The 14944-nt window shown below is 50.7% G+C and overlaps 1 pseudogene; it reads left to right on the forward strand.

Annotated features, from left to right (window-relative positions):
- LOC106597987 (kinesin-like protein KIF13A) overlaps positions 1-14944 on the forward strand; it is a 266725-nt pseudogene that overhangs the window by 221868 nt on the left and 29913 nt on the right.

Genomic DNA, 14944 nt, shown 5'->3' on the forward strand with positions numbered 1-14944 from the left:
AGGAGACTAGAGGAGTAGGGGGTAGGAGACAGGAGACTAGAGGGGTAGGAGACAGGAGACTAGAGGGGTAAGGGACTAGAGGAGTAGGGGGTAGGAGACACGAGGCTAGAGGGGTAGGAGACAGGAGGCTAGAGGAGTAGGGGGTAGGAGACAGGAGACTAGAGGAGTAGGGGTAGGGAGACAGGAGACTAGAGGGGTAGGAGACAGGAGACTAGATGGGTAGGAGACAGGAGACTAGAGGGGTAGGAGACAGGAGACTAGAGGGGTAGGGGTAGGAGACAGGAGACTAGAGGAGTAGGGGGTAGGAGACAGGAGACTAGAGGAGTAGGGGTAGGGAGACAGGAGACTAGAGGAGTAGGGGGTAGGAGACAGGAGACTAGAGGGGTAGGGGTGAGGAGACAGGAGACTAGAGGGGTAAGGGGTAGGAGACAGGAGACTAGAGGAGTAGGGGGTAGGAGACAGGAGACTAGAGGAGTAGGGGTAGGAGACAGGAGACTAGAGGAGTAGGGGGTAGGAGACAGGAGACTAGAGGAGTAGGGGGTAGGAGACAGGAGACTAGAGACTAGAGGGGTAGGAGACAGGAGGCTAGAGGGAGTAGGGGGTAGGAGACAGGAGACTAGAGGGGTAGGAGACAGGAGACTAGAGGGGTAGGAGACAGGAGGCTAGAGGAGTAGGGGGTAGGAGACAGGAGACTAGAGGGGTAGGAGACAGGAGACTAGATGGGTAGGGAGACAGGAGACTAGAGTGGGTAGGAGACAGGAGACTAGAGGGGTAGGAGACAGGAGACTAGAGGAGTAGGGGGTAGGAGACAGGAGACTAGAGGGGTAGGAGACAGGAGACTAGATGGGTAGGAGACAGGAGACTAGAGGGGTAGGAGACAGGAGACTAGAGGAGTAGGGGTAGGAGACAGGAGACTAGAGGGGTAGGAGACAGGAGGCTAGAGGAGTAGGGGTAGGAGACAGGAGACTAGAGGGGTAGGAGACAGGAGACTAGAGGAGTAGGGGGTAGGAGACAGGAGACTAGAGGGGTAGGAGACAGGAGACTAGAGGGGTAGGAGACAGGAGACTAGAGGAGTAGGGGGTAGGAGACAGGAGACTAGAGGGGTAGGAGACAGGAGACTAGAGGGGTAGGAGACAGGAGACTAGAGGAGTAGGAGACAGGAGGCTAGAGGGGTAGGAGACAGGAGACTAGAGGGGTAGGGGGTAGGAGACAGGACACTAGAGGGGTAGGAGAGACAGGAGACTAGAGGTGGGTAGGAGACAGGAGACTAGAGGAGTAGGGGGTAGGAGACAGGAGACTAGAGGAGTGGGGGGTAGGAGACAGGAGACTAGAGGAGTAGGGGGTAGGAGACAGGAGACTAGAGGAGTAGGGGGAGACAGGAGACTAGAGGAGTAGGGGTAGGAGACAAGAGACTAGAGGAGTAGGGAGACAGGAGGCTAGAGGGGTAGGGGGTAGGAGACAAGAGACTAGAGGGGTAGGAGACAGGAGGCTAGAGGAGTAGGGGGTAGGAGACAGGAGACTAGAGGAGTAGGGGTAGGAGACAGGAGACTAGAGGAGTAGGGGTAGGAGACAGGAGACTAGAGGGTAGGGGGTAGGAGACAGGAGACTAGAGGGGTAGGAGACAGGAGACTAGAGGGGTAGGAGACAGGAGACTAGAGGGGTAGGGGTAGGAGACAGGAGACTAGAGGGGTAGGAGACAGGAGACTAGAGGAGTAGGGGGTAGGAGACAGGAGACTAGAGGAGTAGGGGGTAGGAGACAGGAGACTAGAGGAGTAGGAGACAGGAGACTAGAGGAGTAGGGGTAGGAGACAGGAGACTAGAGGAGTAGGGGGTAGGAGACAGGAGACTAGAGGGGTAGGAGACAGGAGACTAGAGGTGTAGGGGGTAGGAGACAGGAGACTTGAGGGGTAGGGGAGACAGGAGACTAGAGGGGTAGGAGACAGGAGACTAGAGGGTAGGGGGTAGGAGACAGGAGACTAGAGGAGGGGGGTAGGAGACAGGAGACTAGAGGAGGTAGGAGACAGGAGACTAGAGGGGTAGGAGACAGGAGACTAGAGGGAGTAGGGGTAGGAGACAGGAGACTAGAGGAGTAGGGGTAGGAGACAGGAGACTAGAGGAGTAGGGGGTAGGAGACAGGAGACTAGAGGAGTAGGGGGTAGGAGACAGGAGACTAGAGGGTAGGGGGTAGGAGACAGGAGACTAGAGGGGTAGGAGACAGGAGACTAGAGGGTAGGAGACAGGAGACTAGAGGGGTGGGTAGGAGACAGGAGACTAGAGGGGTAGGGAGACAGGAGACTAGAGGAGTAGGGGTAGGAGACAGGAGACTAGAGGAGTAGGGGGTAGGAGACAGGAGACTAGAGGAGTAGGGTAGGAGACAGGAGACTAGAGGAGTGGGGTAGGAGACAGGGAGACTAGAGGAGTAGGGGGTAGGAGACAGGAGTCTAGAGGGGTAGGAGACAGGAGACTAGAGGGGTAGGAGACAGGAGACTAGAGGGTAGGAGACAGGAGACTAGAGGGGGTAGGAGACAGGAGACTAGAGGGGTAGGAGACAGGAGACTAGTGGGGTAGGAGACAGGAGACTAGAGGAGTAGGGGGTAGGAGACAGGAGACTAGAGGGGTAGGAGACAGGAGACTAGAGGGGTAGGGGTAGGAGACAGGAGACTAGAGGGGTAGGAGACAGGAGACTAGAGGGGTAGGAGACAGGAGACTAGAGGGGTAGGAGACAGGAGACTAGAGGAGTAGGGGTAGGAGACAGGAGACTAGAGGAGGGTAGGAGACAGGAGACTAGAGGAGTAGGGGTAGGAGACAGGAGACTAGAGGGTAGGGAGACAGGAGACTAGAGGGGTAGGGAAGACAGGAGACTAGAGGAGTAGGGGGGTAGGAGACAGGAGACTAGAGGGGTAGGAGACAGGAGACTAGAGGGGTAGGAGACAGGAGACTAGAGGGGTAGGAGACAGGAGACTAGAGGAGTAGGGGGTAGGAGACAGGAGACTAGAGGGGTAGGAGACAGGAGACTAGATGGGTAGGAGACAGGAGACTAGAGGAGTAGGGGGTAGGAGACAGGAGACTAGAGGAGTAGGGGTAGGAGACAGGAGACTAGAGGAGTAGGGGTAGGAGACAGGAGACTAGAGGAGTAGGGGGTAGGAGACAGGAGACTAGAGGGGTAGGAGACAGGACACTAGAGGGGTAGGAGACAGGAGACTAGAGGAGTAGGGGGGTAGGAGACAGGAGACTAGAGGAGTAGGGGGTAGGAGACAGGAGACTAGAGGAGTAGGGGTAGGAAACAGGAGACTAGAGGGGTAGGGAGACAGGAGGCTAGAGGGGTAGGAGACAGGAGACTAGAGGGGTAGGGGGTAGGAGACAGGAGACTAGAGGGGTAGGAGACAGGAGACTAGAGGAGTAGGGGGTAGGAGACAGGAGACTAGAGGAGTAGGGGGTAGGAGACAGGAGACTAGAGGAGTAGGGGTAGGAGACAGGAGACTAGAGGGGTAGGGAGACAGGAGACTAGAGGAGTAGGAGACAGGAGACTAGAGGGTAGGAGACAGGAGACTAGAGGGGTAGGGAGACAGGAGACTAGAGGAGTAGGAGACAGGAGGCTAGAGGGGTAGGAGACAGGAGACTAGAGGAGTAGGGGTAGGAGACAAGAGACTAGAGGAGAGGGGTAGGAGACAGGAGACTAGCGGAGTAGGGGTAGGAGACAGGAGACTAGAGGGGTAGGAGACAGGAGGCTAGAGGAGTAGGGGAGGAGACAGGAGACTAGAGGGGTAGGAAACAGGAGACTAGAGGAGTAGAGGGTAGGAGACAGGAGACTAGATGGGTAGGAGACAGGAGACAAGAGGGGTAGGAGACAGGAGACTAGAGGGGTAGGAGACAGGAGACTAGATGGGTAGGAGACAGGAGACTAGAGGGGTAGGAGACAGGAGACTAGAGGGGTAGGAGGCAGGAGACTAGAGGAGTAGGGGGTAGGAGACAGGAGACTAGAGGGGTAGGAGACAGGAGACTAGAGGAGTAGGGGGTAGGAGACAGGAGACTAGAGGGGTAGGAGACAGGAGACTAGAGGGGTAGGAGACAGGAGACTAGAGGGTAGGGGGTAGGAGACAGGAGACTAGAGGGGTAGGAGACAGGAGACTAGAGGGGTAGGAGACAGGAGACTAGAGGGGTAGGGAGAGAGGAGACAGGAGACTAGAGGAAGTAGGAGACAGGAGACTAGAGGGGTAGGAGACAGGAGACTAGAGGGGTAGGAGACAGGAGACTAGAGGAGTAGGGGTAGGAGACAGGAGACTAGAGGGGTAGGAGACAGGAGACTAGAGTTGTAGGAGACAGGAGACTAGAGGGGTAGGAGACAGGAGACTAGAGGGGTAGGGGGTAGGAGACAGGAGACTAGAGGAGTAGGGGTAGGAGACAGGAGACTAGAGGGGTAGGAGACAGGAGACTAGAGGGGTAGGAGACAGGAGACTAAGGGGGCAGGAGACTGGAGGGGTAGGGGGTAGGAGACAGGAGACTAGAGGGGTAGGGGGAGGAGACTAGAGGGGTAGGAGACAGGAGACTAGAGGTGTAGGAGACAGGAGACTAGAGGGGTAGGGGGTAGGAGACAGGAGACTAGAGGAGTAGGGGTAGGAGACAGGAGACTAGAGGAGTAGGGGTAGGAGACAGGAGACTAGAGGGGTAGGGAGACAGGAGACTAGAGGGTAGGAGACAGGAGACTAGAGTTGTAGGGGGTAGGAGACAGGAGGCTAGAGGAGTAGGGGGTAGGAGACAGGAGACTAGAGGGTAGGGGGTAGGAGACAGGAGACTAGAGAAGTAGGAGACAGGAGACTAGAGGAGTAGGAGACAGGAGACTAGAGGAGTAGGGGGTAGGAGACTGGAGACTAGAGGAGTAGGGGGTAGGAGACAGGAGACTAGAGGAGTAGGGGGTAGGAGACAGGAGACTAGAGGGGTAGGGGGTAGGAGACAGGAGACTAGAGAAGTAGGAGACAGGAGACTAGAGGGGTAGGAGACAGGAGACTAGAGGGGTAGGAGACAGGAGACTAGAGGAGGAGGGGTAGGAGCAGGAGACTAGAGGAGTAGGGGGTAGGAGACTGGAGACTAGAGGAGTAGGGGGTAGGAGACAGGAGACTAGAGGAGTAGGGGGTAGGAGACAGGAGACTAGAGAAGTAGGAGACAGGAGACTAGAGGGGTAGGAGACAGGAGACTAGAGGGGGTAGGAGACAGGAGACTAGAGGAGTAGGGGTAGGAGACAGGAGACTAGAGGAGTAGGGAGAGCAGGAGACTAGAGGAGTAGGGGTAGGAGCAGGAGACTAGAGGGGTAGGGAGACAGGAGACTAGAGGGGTAGGAGAGAGGAGACTAGAGAAGTAGGAGACAGGAGACTAGAGGAGTAGGGGTAGGAGACAGGAGACTAGAGAAGTAGGGGGTAGGAGACAGGAGACTAGAGGGGTAGAAGACAGTAGGCTAGAGGGGTAGGAGACAGGAGGCTAGAGGAGTAGGGGTAGGAGACTAGAGGGGTAGGAGACAGGAGACTAGTGGGGTAGGAGACAGGAGACTAGTGGGGTAGGAGACAGGAGACTAGAGGGGTAGGAGACAGGAGACTAGAGGGGTAGGAGACAGGAGGCTAGAGGAGTAGGGGTAGGAGACAGTAGGCTAGAGGGGTAGGAGACAGGAGGCTAGAGGAGTAGGGGGTAGGAGACAGTAGGCTAGAGGGGTAGGAGACAGGAGGCTAGAGGAGTAGGAGACAGGAGACTAGAGGGGTAGGAGACAGGAGACTAGAGGAGTAGGAGACAGGAGACTAGTGGGGTAGGAGACAGGAGACTAGAGGGGTAGGAGACAGGAGACTAGTGGGGTAGGAGCCAGGAGGCTAGAGGGGTAGGAGACAGGAGACTAGAGGAGTAGGAGACAGGAGACTAGAGGGGTAGGAGGCAGGAGACTAGTGGGGTAGGAGACAGGAGACTAGAGGGGTAGGAGTCGGGAGACTAGAGGGGTAGGAGACAGGAGGCTAGAGGAGTAGGGGGTAGGAGACAGGAGACTAGAGGGGTAGGAGACAGGAGGCTAGAGGAGTAGGGGGTAGGAGACAGGAGACTAGAGGGGTAGGAGACAGGAGACTAGAGGAGTAGGAGACAGGAGACTAGAGGGGTAGGAGACAGGAGACTGGAGGAGTAGGGGGTAGGAGACAGGAGACTAGAGGGGTAGGAGACAGGAGACTAGAGGAGTAGGGGGTAGGAGACAGGAGACTAGAGGGGTAGGAGACAGGAGACTAGTGGGGTAGGAGACAGGAGACTAGTGGGGTAGGAGACAGGAGACTAGAGGGGTAGGAGACAGGAGACTAGAGGAGTAGGAGACAGGAGACTAGAGGGGTAGGAGACAGGAGACTAGAGGGGTAGGAGACAGGAGGCTAGAGGAGTAGGGGGTAGGAGACAGGAGACTAGAGGGGTAGGAGACAGGAGGCTGGAGGAGTAGGGGGTAGGAGACAGGAGACTAGAGGGGTAGGAGACAGGAGACTAGAGGAGTAGGAGACAGGGAGACTAGAGGGGTAGGAGACAGGAGGCTGGAGGAGTAGGGGTAGGAGACAGGAGACTAGAGGGGTAGGAGACAGGAGACTAGAGGAGTAGGGGGTAGGAGACAGGAGACTAGAGGGGTAGGAGACAGGAGACTAGAGGGGTAGGAGACAGGAGACTAGAGGGGTAGGAGACAGGAGGCTGGAGGAGTAGGGGGTAGGAGACAGGAGACTAGAGGGGTAGGAGACAGGAGACTAGAGGGGAGGAGACAGGAGGCTAGAGGAGTAGGGGTAGGAGACAGGAGACTAGAGGGGTAGGAGACAGGAGGCTAGTGGGGTAGGAGACAGGAGACTAGAGGGGTAGGGGGTAGGAGACAGGAGACTAGAGGGGTAGGAGACAGGAGGCTAGAGGAGTAGGGGGTAGGAGACAGGAGACTAGAGGGGTAGGAGACAGGAGACTAGAGGGGTAGGGGGTAGGAGACAGGAGACTAGAGGGGTAGGAGACAGGAGACTAGAGGGGTAGGAGACAGGAGACTAGAGGGGTAGGAGACAGGAGGCTGGAGGAGTAGGGGGTAGGAGACAGGAGACTAGAGGGGTAGGAGACAGGAGGCTGGAGGAGTAGGGGGTAGTTTTCCCTAGTCAGGTCTAGTGGTCAGGACAAACTCCTGGTCCTAGGTCCGGCCTCACAGAGTGGAACATGATTGGATAATGTTGTGCACTTTTTGAGGAGAACTCTTTCCTCCAAGCACAATGTTGGACACGGATGGCACTGGTCCAACTAAAGAATGTCACCCAAACAAAGATAATGATTTGAGAATGTTTTTAAGGCATCACCCCAGCCCAGATAGATCCCTCATATTCTGGGTTTCTTTCCTCCCACTCCAGTGCCCTGGTGTCTGTCTGTCTGTGTTCTAGTCTGTCTCTCGGTCCTACTACCCCTCAGGTTAAAACAACACACTAACTTCCTTCCTGTCTGCTTCTCAACCCGCCACTCAAGAGCTGCTGCAGGAGACTTGTTGTACCACAATCACATAACCAACGCATTGCTGCATCCATGCATGACTCATTTTGCATGACAGGGAGTTGAGCTCAGGAATGGGGGTGGAGTGTGCATGTGTGTGGTTGTTATGGTGCTGGGTGGGTAGTTTGATGATGGTGATGTCATCTTTTAATCAGCCAACAGTACATTAAAGGTTCTGAGCCTGGGAGACATTCCATTTCCTGATAGAGTTTGGGACTTTTTTCAATAGACTTTGAGAAAGAGGGTTCATTTTGACCAGGCTCCTAGGGCCTCCCACTGTGTCTTCTCACGGAGGTGATGTGGGGTCTACTGGGGGAAGGTCCTGTAATGATACAGACCACTGAACCAGACCCTGGTAATGCTTTGGAACTGATACTGGACAGAGTCCTGCTGACACTGATGCTGTCTTCTGTTGGCCTGCAGGAGGAGGACCTGAACTGTGTGAGGGACCGCTGGTCTGAGGCCCTCATCAAACGACGAGAGTACCTGGACGAGCAGATCAACAAGATCATCAACAAACAGGGTGGGTCCCAGGTCTGGACTATACAGCTCTACTCTGGACCTGTATCAGTCCTGTCTTTATTCAGCTTATTCAGAGTTCTGGACTATACAGCTCTACTCTGGACCTGTATCAGTCCTGTCTTTATTCAGCTTATTCAGCGTTCTGGACTATACAGCTCTACTCTGGACCTGTATCAGTCCTGTCTTTATTCAGCGTTCTGGACTATACAGCTCTACTCTGGACCTGTATCAGTCCTGTCTTTATTCAGCTTATTCAGCGTTCTGGACTATACAGCTCTACTCTGGACCTGTATCAGTCCTGTCTTTATTCAGCGTTCTGGACTATACAGCTCTACTCTGGACCTGTATCAGTCCTGTCTTCATTCAGCTTATTCAGAGTTCTGGACTATACAGCTCTACTCTGGACCTGTATCAGTCCTGTCTTTATTCAGAGTTCTGGACTATACAGCTCTACTCTGGACCTGTATCAGTCCTGTCTTTATTCGCTTATTCAGCGTTCTGGACTATACAGCTCTACTCTGGACCTGTATCAGTCCTGTCTTTATTCAGCTTATTCAGCGTTCTGGACTATACAGCTCTACTCTGGACCTGTATCAGTCCTGTCTTTATTCAGCGTTCTGGACTATACAGCTCTACTCTGGACCTGTATCAGTCCTGTCTTCATTCAGCTTATTCAGCGTTCTGGACTATACAGCTCTACTCTGGACCTGTATCAGTCCTGTCTTTATTCAGCGTTCTGGACTATACAGCTCTACTCTGGACCTGTATCAGTCCTGTCTTTATTCAGCTTATTCACCGTTCTGGACTATACAGCTCTACTCTGGACCTGTATCAGTCCTGTCTTTATTCAGCGTTCTGGACTATACAGCTCTACTCTGGACCTGTATCAGTCCTGTCTTTATTCAGCTTATTCAGCGTTCTGGACTATACAGCTCTACTCTGGACCTGTATCAGTCCTGTCTTTATTCAGCGTTCTGGACTATACAGCTCTACTCTGGACCTGTATCAGTCCTGTCTTTATTCAGCGTTCTGGACTATACAGCTCTACTCTGGACCTGTATCAGTCCTGTCTTTATTCAGCTTATTCAGCGTTCTGGACTATACAGCTCTACTCTGGACCTGTATCAGTCCTGTCTTTATTCAGCGTTCTGGACTATACAGCTCTACTCTGGACCTGTATCAGTCCTGTCTTTATTCAGCGTTCTGGACTATACAGCTCTACTCTGGACCTGTATCAGTCCTGTCTTTATTCAGCGTTCTGGACTATACAGCTCTACTCTGGACCTGTATCAGTCCTGTCTTTATTCAGCGTTCTGGACTATACAGCTCTACCCTGGACCTGTATCAGTCCTGTCTTTATTCAGCGTTCTGGACTATACAGCTCTACTCTGGACCTGTATCAGTCCTGTCTTTATTCAGCGTTCTGGACTATACAGCTCTACCCTGGACCTGTATCAGTCCTGTCTTTATTCAGCGTTCTGGACTATACAGCTCTACTCTGGACCTGTATCAGTCCTGTCTTTATTCAGCGTTCTGGACTATACAGCTCTACTCTGGACCTGTATCAGTCCTGTCTTTATTCAGCATTCTGGACTATACAGCTCTACTCTGGACCTGTATCAGTCCTGTCTTTATTCAGCGTTCTGGACTATACAGCTCTACTCTGGACCTGTATCAGTCCTGTCTTTATTCAGCTTATTCAGCGTTCTGGACTATACAGCTCTACTCTGGACCTGTATCAGTCCTGTCTTTATTCAGCGTTCTGGACTATACAGCTCTACTCTGGACCTGTATCAGTCCTGTCTTTATTCAGAGTTCTGGACTATACAGCTCTACCCTGGACCTGTATCAGTCCTGTCTTTATTCAGCTTATTCAGCGTTCTGGACTATACAGCTCTACTCTGGACCTGTATCAGTCCTGTCTTTATTCAGCGTTCTGGACTATACAGCTCTACTCTGGACCTGTATCAGTCCTGTCTTTATTCAGCTTATTCAGAGTTCTGGACTATACAGCTCTACTCTGGACCTGTATCAGTCCTGTCTTTATTCAGCGTTCTGGACTATACAGCTCTACTCTGGACCTGTATCAGTCCTGTCTTTATTCAGCGTTCTGGACTATACAGCTCTACTCTGGACCTGTATCAGTCCTGTCTTTATTCAGCGTTCTGGACTATACAGCTCTACTCTGGACCTGTATCAGTCCTGTCTTTATTCAGCTTATTCAGCGTTCTGGACTATACAGCTCTACTCTGGACCTGTATCAGTCCTGTCTTTATTCAGCTTATTCAGAGTTCTGGACTATACAGCTCTACTCTGGACCTGTATCAATCCTGTCTTCATTCAGCGTTCTGGACTATACAGCTCTACTCTGGACCTGTATCAGTCCTGTCTTTATTCAGCTTATTCAGAGTTCTGGACTATACAGCTCTACTCTGGACCTGTATCAGTCCTGTCTTTATTCAGCGTTCTGGACTATACAGCTCTACTCTGGACCTGTATCAGTCCTGTCTTTATTCAGCTTATTCAGCGTTCTGGACTATACAGCTCTACTCTGGACCTGTATCAGTCCTGTCTTCATTCAGCGTTCTGGACTATACAGCTCTACCCTGGACCTGTATCAGTCCTGTCTTTATTCAGCGTTCTGGACTATACAGCTCTACTCTGGACCTGTATCAGTCCTGTCTTTATTCAGCTTATTCAGAGTTCTGGACTATACAGCTCTACTCTGGACCTGTATCAGTCCTGTCTTTATTCAGCGTTCTGGACTATACAGCTCTACTCTGGACCTGTATCAGTCCTGTCTTTATTCAGCGTTCTGGACTATACAGCTCTACTCTGGACCTGTATCAGTCCTGTCTTTATTCAGCGTTCTGGACTATACAGCTCTACTCTGGACCTGTATCAGTCCTGTCTTCATTCAGCTTATTCAGAGTTCTGGACTATACAGCTCTACTCTGGACCTGTATCAGTCCTGTCTTTATTCAGCTTATTCAGCGTTCTGGACTATACAGCTCTACTCTGGACCTGTATCAGTCCTGTCTTTATTCAGCTTATTCAGCGTTCTGGACTATACAGCTCTACTCTGGACCTGTATCAGTCCTGTCTTTATTCAGCGTTCTGGACTATACAGCTCTACTCTGGACCTGTATCAGTCCTGTCTTTATTCAGCTTATTCAGCGTTCTGGACTATACAGCTCTACTCTGGACCTGTATCAGTCCTGTCTTTATTCAGCCGTTCTGGACTATACAGCTCTACTCTGGACCTGTATCAGTCCTGTCTTTATTCAGCGTTCTGGACTATACAGCTCTACTCTGGACCTGTATCAGTCCTGTCTTTATTCAGCGTTCTGGACTATACAGCTCTACTCTGGACCTGTATCAGTCCTGTCTTTATTCAGCGTTCTGGACTATACAGCTCTACTCTGGACCTGTATCAGTCCTGTCTTTATTCAGCTTATTCAGCGTTCTGGACTATACAGCTCTACTCTGGACCTGTATCAGTCCTGTCTTTATTCAGCGTTCTGGACTATACAGCTCTACTCTGGACCTGTATCAGTCCTGTCTTTATTCAGCTTGTTCTGGACTATACAGCTCTACTCTGGACCTGTATCAGTCCTGTCTTTATTCAGCGTTCTGGACTATACAGCTCTACCCTGGACCTGTATCAGTCCTGTCTTTATTCAGCTTTGTTCTGGACTATACAGCTCTACTCTGGACCTGTATCAGTCCTGTCTTTATTCAGCTGCGTTCTGGACTATACAGCTCTACTCTGGACCTGTATCAGTCCTGTCTTTATTCAGCGTTCTGGACTATACAGCTCTACTCTGGACCTGTATCAGTCCTGTCTTTATTCAGCTTATTCAGCGTTCTGGACTATACAGCTCTACTCTGGACCTGTATCAGTCCTGTCTTTATTCAGCGTTCTGGACTATACAGCTCTACTCTGGACCTGTATCAGTCCTGTCTTTATTCAGAGTTCTGGACTATACAGCTCTACCCTGGACCTGTATCAGTCCTGTCTTTATTCAGCTTATTCAGCGTTCTGGACTATACAGCTCTACTCTGGACCTGTATCAGTCCTGTCTTTATTCAGCGTTCTGGACTATACAGCTCTACTCTGGACCTGTATCAGTCCTGTCTTTATTCAGCTTATTCAGAGTTCTGGACTATACAGCTCTACTCTGGACCTGTATCAGTCCTGTCTTTATTCAGCGTTCTGGACTATACAGCTCTACTCTGGACCTGTATCAGTCCTGTCTTTATTCAGCGTTCTGGACTATACAGCTCTACTCTGGACCTGTATCAGTCCTGTCTTTATTCAGCTTATTCAGCGTTCTGGACTATACAGCTCTACTCTGGACCTGTATCAGTCCTGTCTTTATTCAGCTTATTCAGAGTTCTGGACTATACAGCTCTACTCTGGACCTGTATCAATCCTGTCTTCATTCAGCGTTCTGGACTATACAGCTCTACTCTGGACCTGTATCAGTCCTGTCTTTATTCAGCTTATTCAGAGTTCTGGACTATACAGCTCTACTCTGGACCTGTATCAGTCCTGTCTTTATTCAGCGTTCTGGACTATACAGCTCTACTCTGGACCTGTATCAGTCCTGTCTTTATTCAGCTTATTCAGCGTTCTGGACTATACAGCTCTACTCTGGACCTGTATCAGTCCTGTCTTTATTCAGCAGCGTTCTGGACTATACAGCTCTACCCTGGACCTGTATCAGTCCTGTCTTTATTCAGCGTTCTGGACTATACAGCTCTACTCTGGACCTGTATCAGTCCTGTCTTTATTCAGCTTATTCAGAGTTCTGGACTATACAGCTCTACTCTGGACCTGTATCAGTCCTGTCTTTATTCAGCGTTCTGGACTATACAGCTCTACTCTGGACCTGTATCAGTCCTGTCTTTATTCAGCGTTCTGGACTATACAGCTCTACTCTGGACCTGTATCAGTCCTGTCTTTATTCAGCGTTCTGGACTATACAGCTCTACTCTGGACCTGTATCAGTCCTGTCTTCATTCAGCTTATTCAGAGTTCTGGACTATACAGCTCTACTCTGGACCTGTATCAGTCCTGTCTTTATTCAGCTTATTCAGCGTTCTGGACTATACAGCTCTACTCTGGACCTGTATCAGTCCTGTCTTTATTCAGCTTATTCAGCGTTCTGGACTATACAGCTCTACTCTGGACCTGTATCAGTCCTGTCTTTATTCAGCCGTTCTGGACTATACAGCTCTACTCTGGACCTGTATCAGTCCTGTCTTTATTCAGCGTTCTGGACTATACAGCTCTACTCTGGACCTGTATCAGTCCTGTCTTTATTCAGCGTTCTGGACTATACAGCTCTACTCTGGACCTGTATCAGTCCTGTCTTTATTCAGCTTGTTCTGGACTATACAGCTCTACTCTGGACCTGTATCAGTCCTGTCTTTATTCAGCTTATTCGCGTTCTGGACTATACAGCTCTACTCTGGACCTGTATCAGTCCTGTCTTTATTCAGCGTTCTGGACTATACAGCTCTACTCTGGACCTGTATCAGTCCTGTCTTTATTCAGCGTTCTGGACTATACAGCTCTACCCTGGACCTGTATCAGTCCTGTCTTTATTCAGCTTATTCAGCGTTCTGGACTATACAGCTCTACTCTGGACCTGTATCAGTCCTGTCTTTATTCAGCGTTCTGGACTATACAGCTCTACTCTGGACCTGTATCAGTCCTGTCTTTATTCAGCGTTCTGGACTATACAGCTCTACCCTGGACCTGTATCAGTCCTGTCTTTATTCAGCGTTCTGGACTATACAGCTCTACTCTGGACCTGTATCAGTCCTGTCTTTATTCAGCTTATTCAGCGTTCTGGACTATACAGCTCTACTCTGGACCTGTATCAGTCCTGTCTTTATTCAGCTTATTCAGCGTTCTGGACTATACAGCTCTACTCTGGACCTGTATCAGTCCTGTCTTTATTCAGCGTTCTGGACTATACAGCTCTACTCTGGACCTGTATCAGTCCTGTCTTTATTCAGCGTTCTGGACTATACAGCTCTACTCTGGACCTGTATCAGTCCTGTCTTTATTCAGCTTATTCAGCGTTCTGGACTATACAGCTCTACTCTGGACCTGTATCAGTCCTGTCTTTATTCAGCGTTCTGGACTATACAGCTCTACTCTGGACCTGTATCAGTCCTGTCTTTATTCAGCGTTCTGGACTATACAGCTCTACTCTGGACCTGTATCAGTCCTGTCTTCATCATTATTCAGCGTTCTGGACTATACAGCTCTACTCTGGACCTGTATCAGTCCTGTCTTTATTCAGCGTTCTGGACTATACAGCTCTACTCTGGACCTGTATCAGTCCTGTCTTTATTCAGCGTTCTGGACTATACAGCTCTACTCTGGACCTGTATCAGTCCTGTCTTTATTCAGCGTTCTGGACTATACAGCTCTACTCTGGACCTGTATCAGTCCTGTCTTTATTCAGCGTTCTGGACTATACAGCTCTACTCTGGACCTGTATCAGTCCTGTCTTTATTCAGCGTTCTGGACTATACAGCTCTACTCTGGACCTGTATCAGTCCTGTCTTTATTCAGCTTTTCAGGGTTCTGGACTATACAGCTCTACTCTGGACCTGTATCAGTCCTGTCTTTATTCAGCTTATTCAGAGTTCTGGACTATACAGCTCTACTCTGGACCTGTATCAATCCTGTCTTTATTCAGCTTATTCAGCGTTCTGGACTATACAGCTCTACTCTGGACCTGTATCAGTCCTGTCTTTATTCAGAGTTCTGGACTATACAGCTCTACTCTGGACCTGTATCAGTCCTGTCTTTATTCAGCGTTCTGGACTATACAGCTCTACTCTGGACCTGTATCAGTCCTGTCTTTATTCAGAGTTCTGGACTATACAG

Source organism: Salmo salar, chromosome ssa02 (genome assembly GCF_905237065.1).
Source record: "Salmo salar chromosome ssa02, Ssal_v3.1, whole genome shotgun sequence".
NCBI classification, from domain to species: domain Eukaryota; kingdom Metazoa; phylum Chordata; class Actinopteri; order Salmoniformes; family Salmonidae; genus Salmo; species Salmo salar.